This window comes from Ips typographus, unplaced genomic scaffold (genome assembly GCF_016097725.1).
Source record: "Ips typographus isolate SLU unplaced genomic scaffold, UJ_Ityp_2.0 IpsContig94, whole genome shotgun sequence".
Lineage (NCBI taxonomy): Eukaryota > Metazoa > Arthropoda > Insecta > Coleoptera > Curculionidae > Ips > Ips typographus.
Window position 1 is genome coordinate 16590 of NW_028098584.1, and position 7917 is coordinate 24506.

A 7917-nucleotide genomic window follows, 5' to 3' on the forward strand; every position below is an offset into this window, starting at 1 on the left:
ATATACTTCACATAATTAAGATAATGCAGAGGATAATACTATTGTTTTTATAATACGTAATACTCAGTCCATCACACCAAACATTAAACACTACATATCAATCTCACAGACATGCAAAATTTTAATATAAAAACAAACACTAAAAACGATGTGCACAACAATAGTGATAAAAATTAAAATATTTTTTCCTTTATTCTTCAAAAGTTGAAAATAGTTTCAGATTTTATTTCAAAACATGTAAACAAATAAAATAACTCTTTTAAAATACATATATGATTATATTTGCAATCTGTCCATTCAAGATAATATTTGAAAAAGCATTTGTTTTTATTTGCAAGAATGCTTATCATATGCACAGCAATAATTACCTAGCCCTACCTTTCATGCACCCTTAAATACACATATGATCAATAACTTGATTTTGTCAAAAATAATAAGATGTTGATTTTAAACCTATTATGTATGTCATTATAATAAATATATGCATATTTTTTAAAACGGTTTACTAAACTAAGTTTGCTTATTGGAAAATAATACAACCATTAACAAATAATAGTTTATTTGTATTTGTACTTAATTTTTTAACAACAATAATATTATGTAGACAATATAACATTTCAAATTACAAAACAAGTATAATTACTAATGTAAAGTTGTACAACCCCAGACATAAATAACATTTAAACCAACTTACAAATAATATGAACTGATACATGCCTACTTATTTCTAATGTGTAGGTAGGTAATGTAGTGTAGGTAATAGAGACTATAATTTTCATAGATTTATTTATTCTTACTCTTTAAGTCCTTATCACAGAAAAGTATGTATAGAAAACCTAGAGCATGTAAAATCCACAGAAACCTCGAAGGTGAAGCTCTAACTATTAATGCACCTTTCACAATTAAGGACCTTAATGAGGCCATTCACAGTCTGAAAAATGGGAAGGCGGCAGGGGTGGATGACATGTGCGTGGAGCAGGTTAAACATTTTGGAGATAAAACAAAGCGGTGGATCCTACAATTAGTTAATAGGTGCTATTCGACGAAACAAATTCCCAAGTCCTGGAGAAAATCAAAAGTCATCGCACTATTAAAACCTGGCAAAGACCCAAGCCTCGCCAGTAGCTATAGACCTATCTCTCTCCTGTGCCACTTATACAAACTCTATGAACGGCTAATACTCAACAAAATTCAGAACTGTGTGGACCAAAGACTGATTCCACAACAGGGAGGGTTCCGTCCAGGAAGGTCATGCACGGGGCAGGTTCTAGCTTTGACTGAACACATTGAGAGGGGCTTTGAGGAGAGGAATATAACCGGAGTAGTTTTTGTGGACCTATCAGCGGCCTATGACACCGTGAACCAAAGGGCCCTCTTCTCCAAGATATACAATACCACCAAGGATTACGAGTTAACTAGGGTAATCGAATCTTTACTACAAAATAGGAGGTACTATGTAAGCCTAGAAGGCAAGAAGAGCAGATGGCGGACACAAAAAAACGGTCTTCCCCAGGGTAGTGTTTCTTTCCCCAATATTGTTTAACATATACACCAATGACCAACCCACACCTGGTGATACTGAGCACTTCCTCTACGCCGATGACTTGGCCATCGCAGCCCAAGGAAAAAACTTTCCGGTTGTTGAAGAGATATTACAAAATGCCCTATTACGGATGTCAGCCTACTATAAAGCAAACTCTCTGAAACCCAATCCGTCGAAAACCCAAGCATGCGCCTTCCACCTGAACACCAAGGCCGCCGGAAGAAAATTACAGATCCAATGGGACGGTTTTACTATAGAACACACACCCCAACCGAAATATCTGGGAGTAACTCTGGACCGATCCCTCACGTACAAGTTCCACTGTCATAAGACCCGACAAAAGGTATCGTCTAGGAACCAGCTCCTCAAGAAATTAACGGGAAGTAAATGGGGAGCTCACCCCTCTGTGATCAGAACAACGGCTGAAGCACTATGTTTCTCCACAGCGGAGTATGCTTGCCCGGTGTGGAATAGGTCTGTGCATGTCAAATCTATCAATGCTGCTGTTAACGAGACATGCAGGCTTATGACTGGATGCATGAGGGCCACCCCGCTGGATGAGCTCTATAAAGCTGCAGGGTGCGAACCACCAACAACCCGACGACTAGCCATCGAACACACCGAAAGATTTAGGCAAACATTTGATAGCCGTCACCCTCTCTATGAAGCACCCGAGCCGGTGAGGCGATTGAAGTCACGTAGAGGCTTCCTGAATACAGTACCGATAGACCCACCAGAAGCCTTCCCCTTAAAACAAGAACCCTCAGCAGGCTCCAGGCTGGACTGGAGGAGCTGGAGATCCCTCAACCGTCTCAGAACCGGAGTTGCCCCTGTAAAGACGAACCTCGCAAAATGGGGAATTATTAACGAACAGGATGTCAGATGCGACTGTGGGGTGACGCAGACTATGGAACATCTCCTGGTTTGCAGGAACTGCCCAAGCTCCTGTTCCCTCGAAGATTTATGGCTTGCTAAAGATAATGCTCTGGACGTAGCCCGATACTGGGCTGACAAATTGTAGTATGGACTCGGACACGAAAAAGTAAGTAAGTAAGTATAGAATCGAATGATATATACATACTATATAAAAGCAGGTAACATTGGTTATTTCCGCATTGGTATGACCTGTATGCAAATAAAAACAAATCATAAGTATTCACTAGAATAAAATGTAGCAACTTTACCTTGAAAACCATATTGAACAACTACCTAAGGTGTCCACAAGGGTGTCCCTATATACCAAATACTTAAAGAGTAGTATTTTTGGTATTATTCTTTATATCAGATAATGGTAAATCTCTGGGTAAGAGACAACTAGATCTAGAAACAAAAAAATTAAATGTACACAGAGAATATGAGAAGTAGGTATTAACTATGTAACATATGTATACTTACCATATTAAAGCATTGTGTAACTAAATCAACTAGATTTATACCTCAACAGGTATATGCTGAAGCTGGATGCAGTTTTTTCAAATGTATTTGCCTCTCTGATGATTTAAAACTAGTTAGATTTCAAAAACGGTTTCCATTTGGTTTTTATTAAATACTGTCTTTGATAATAATTGTGTTACTTAATAAAAGTTCCAGTATACTTCATGCACATTGGCTATATGAGCTGTGTGGGCAGATTATCAAAGATTTTCTGAAACAAAAACGAAAATGTTGAAATTATAAGTCCTACATAATACCATTCCACTTACCTGTTGCAACTTTCCTCAGGAAAACTCGGCTGATGATAAATATAACCATGCCCAACTATAAGTAATCGATTTAACTCTGATTTACCAGTCTAAAACTGTCCAGTAATAAAAATCAATCACAATTTGAGTAAATTTCCAATCAACATGTAAACAAAGCCGCCATTATTAAATATGACCTGCTGTCCGCATTCCACAAATTCCACAAAACCGCGGCCTGCCGAACGCCATTCGGATGACGTCGCGATCTCGCCCGAAGCGACTTCGGGTCGGTTCCGAACCGTCGCCCTTCTGGCCGGTCGCTGTTTTGCGCGTTTCCCGGCCAGAACAGCGACCGGTCAGAACAGCGACATGAGAGATCGGGATGAGCGTAAGGGCGACTTCGGTAATCTTCGGTTTTACTGGTGGAGGGGGAAATGGCAAATGATCATCGGTTTTCGTTCCTATTCTAACCTCACATTATTATTAATTAAAATATTGTTTTGTTTGGTAGGAAATATCTTGTCTTTGATTATTTTAATATTGCAATAACAGATACTGCAATATATACCTATTTTCTGGCCTCAAACTATCTGTGGTGTTCGTCTACGTGTTGGTGTAATTATTTTTCAGGTTGTGGACGGGAAAAAGCGCAGACTATTTTAAAGTTTTGGAGATGCTTGTTTATGACTTCAACAATTACAAGTAGGTAGGTATTCTATTTGAAATTCCTTTTAGCTGGTATGGGCTTTCTAATGGCTTAATTTAGGAAGCCGTCAAGTAGTGATGTGTATTATTTTGTTGTTGAATAATAATATTAAATCATTTGAAAATAAATAGGTATTACCTTAAATTGAACTGATTATGTTTACAGGATAAAGGATTACTCCAAAGGTTCTGAAGATTTGGTCTTTTGCAACAATAAGAATAAACCAGAGCAACCATTAATGTTACAGATGGTAAGTTTTACTAGAATTTATTGTGATTACATACTTATTTATTTTTGTATTGTTTAGGTTGACAGGGCACTACTGAAATCCAATGTGGAATGTTTTGGAAGAGGGTACCTATTTTTAAGGCAACTTTTTAAACAATGAAGTGTAATAACCAGTGTTTGAACTGTATTATTTAAATAATACAGCTAGATATCTATGCTATAGCTGTTACTCCTTATGGTTTTATTATGTTATTTGTAATTTACATATACCATTACATTTAGACAAATCTTTAAAAGTGTAGAAGCAGCTTGAATAAAAGACCTGAGATCTGTTTTTTGTTGTATAAATGTGTACAAAGACTAACCTAACCAATGAATAAAAAAAATGTAAACATAGCAGGAAGGAGCAATAGCAATCAAAGAGGGGGACAGAAACAAGGGGGAGGCGGGGGGAGTAATATGGCGGCCGTCAACTTCCGGTTGGCACTATAAAACACTATTATTATTGTCCACTGTACAACTTAATTTAAATTTGCAAAACTCAACTGTTAAAGAACCACAAACAAACAAAACAAACTAACACTATACTACAACAAATACAAACAACAAATTTTTGCGGGTTTGAAACTCCAAACTTTCAATGACTTTGCGTCAATTCAACTGCGAAGTAGGCGAATGCGCAATCAACTTCCGTCCCCCTCGCTTAATACACAAACGGGTTATAATTTGTATTATTGTTACCTCCTGATACTTGTTCTTTTTACTCATTGAACCTAACCTAAAACATCTTATTTTGTCAACATAACCTAGTTCTTCGTTTTTCTGCCTTAGCAAAAATGATGGTGATGAGCAAATCACACCTTAGAACTTACAATACATGAATAATATTGCGCTCATGCGCTCTCTGATTATGCATGCCTTATTAATTTTGCGCAATACATCAAATGAAAGAAAAATCTGCTTTTGTTTCATTCAATCCCTATAGTCTTAGATAGATACAGATTTACTTTAACTATTAAATAATACTTTCTTTTTATCTTAGGTAAAAAGTATACACCCAACTTAACAGTTATTGTCACAGCAATGTAGGTAGTAAATAAATTACCATACAACAGGACTAATAATGGGTTTGTTGTATAATCTACCTTTATTTTCTCCTTACTTGAAAATGTGTAAAATACATCAATTTTATTTAATTTAGTAGTGATATGGAATTTTTTTTTCTCATATTAATTAAATTAAAGCGAGTTTTGCAAAAACCTCTAGTTGTAGACCATTTAATATCCCTATACTTTCAAAGATAGTTATAGATCATTTTGTTTTGAACATAAAAATTCAAATTAATGTAGAATCTTTTTAAGGTTTTTATTGGCCAATTTTATCCATTTATAGGATATAACAACCAGCAAAATTCTGAAGAATATCCATGCACTATGTTTTTGAAAAATAATCAAAACTTTGTTTGCCACCACAGACAAAGGCTTGTTACACAGTGTAATAATTACACAGTGTTAACATATGCACATTGTTATCAAGTCCTGCTAAATTTATTACATATTGCCCGTTATATAAAATCATTGAAATACTGTCTTTTTGCAAGTATCATAACTATCCTACTGCTAATGTTTATAACCTCTCCTTATTTCCCCATGTCTATAAAAACCACTATTTATGTTATTATTATGTTTACCATTAATATATGTGTATGACCATTATGATAGTTACTTAGGACCACCATAGAATAAGCACCTAAAAAGGCATTGTCGATATGACACACATAGTTATAGTTACTATATACATGGTAACATAATTCTGGCATTGTTCATTGCACAACTTGTGTCAAAAAATTACAGTTTTATAAGAAAAACATGGAGAAACCCTATAAAGTAGAATGTGGTGTCTAATTTCCTAACAATGAAAAATCAGATGAAAAGTCTGTTTCAGTCAGTTTCACTCAAATCTCTGTCAAAGTAATAGGAGTGCTATTTTTTAAATATGATGGTGTGTCCATAATCTTCTGAAGATATTCATATTTCATTACCATTTTACTAGGTTTAACAATTATACAGTGTCAAAAACAATGATTATTTTATTATATCCTCATGCTCATAGGAAAAATTGAGAAAAAATAAAATATACAAAAGCAAAATAAATTTAATAATAATTTATTTTTCTTTAATAAATTAGTAAAAATAAACATAAAATAGACATAAACATAGCCTAATTAAACTTTTAAACTCTTAAAACAATGTATTAACATAAAAGAATAACATTTCTACCAACTTACAATAGCACATTTACTTATAGGTATAAATACTATTTAATAATACATTATACCTAATTAGTGTAATGGAAACTATAAATTTCATAGATTTATTTAACTGTTAACTCCCATATGATATTACAAGTTATATTATCACAGTTATAGAATCACTACTATAATATACACTATAAAAACATATGTAACTTTAGTTGGTACTGCATTGATGTGACCTGCATGCAAATCAAAAAAATCATCAGTTTACACTACAATAAAATGTAGCAATTCATGGATCTAGAAACAAAAAAAAAATGATACACAGAGAATATGAGAAGTAGGTATTAACTAGGTAACATACCTATACTTACATACATATTAAACAATGTGTAAATCAACTAGATTTATACCTCAACAGGTATATGCTGAAGCTTGATGCAGTTTTTTCAAATGTATTTGCCTCTCGGTTTCCAAATACGGTTTCCATTTGGTTTTTATTAAATACTGTCTTTGATAACCATTGTGTTACTTAATAAAAGTTCCAGTATACTTCATGCACATTGGCTATATGAGCTGTGGGGGCAGATTATCAAAGATTTTCTGAAATAAAAACGAAAATGTTGAAATTTTAAGTCCTACATACCATTCCACTTACCTGTTGCAACTTTCCTCAGGAAAACTCGGCTGATGATAAACATAAACATGCCCAACTATAAGTAATCGATTTAACTCTGATTTACCAGTCTAAAACTGTCCAGTAATAAAAATCAATCACAATTTGAGTAAATTTCCAATCAACATGTAAACAAAGCCGCCATTATTAAATATGACCTGCTGTCCGCATTCCACAAATTCCACAAAACCGCGATCTGCCGAACGCCATTCGGATGACGTCGCGATCTCGCCCGAAGCGACTTCGGGTTGGTTCCGAACCGTCGCCCTTCTGGCCGGTCGCTGTTTTGCGCGTTTCCCGGAGCCCCGGCCCGAACACGAGGAGACCCGAAGGCTCCCCTCGTCGTCGTCGTCATCTGTCATCTGTCAAATGTCACCTGTCGTCATCTGTCAAATGTCACCTATCGTCATCTGTCTCTGTCGTCGTAGTCGTCGTCACGTGGTGTCCCCCCACCCCCCACCGTCACGTGGTGCCCCCGTAGACCCCCCATCCCCCGTTGTCCGTTAGGCATACCACAACTCTTTCCAACCCCTAAACCACCCCTAATCAACCCCTCAACGACTTCTAACACCTCTCAATATTACATTAGAAGGAGAAAAAAAAACAAACACTTTTTTATTTAATTTACTTTGCGAACAATTTCACTAAGTGGTACTTGCTCCATAATACAATCCTGAATTATTACACAATAAGCTTTAGTAGATGCGGGTATACCCACTCTTGTTTCAATTTCTATTTTAACATCAATAGCAGATGATTTTAGGCTATCATCACAGTCAATAACAAAAAGACTGTGGGTTTTAAAAGCAGCATAATCCAAAAGTGGTT

The 7917-nt window shown here is 35.5% G+C and overlaps 1 long non-coding RNA gene across 2 annotated transcripts; it reads right to left on the reverse strand.

Moving 5' to 3' along the window:
* Positions 1-6308: 6308 nt before the first annotated feature.
* On the reverse strand, positions 6309-7286 carry LOC145740017 (uncharacterized). 2 transcript variants are annotated; one of them, XR_014181330.1, is made up of 3 exons: positions 7072-7286; positions 6788-7016; positions 6309-6713 (listed from the first exon to the last, which is right to left on the reverse strand). It is a non-coding gene; the product is annotated as an uncharacterized LOC145740017 (long non-coding RNA). The 2 variants fall into 2 exon arrangements; XR_014181329.1 differs by having other exon boundaries at positions 6778-7016; positions 7072-7284.
* Between the last annotated feature and the right edge of the window lie 631 nt (positions 7287-7917).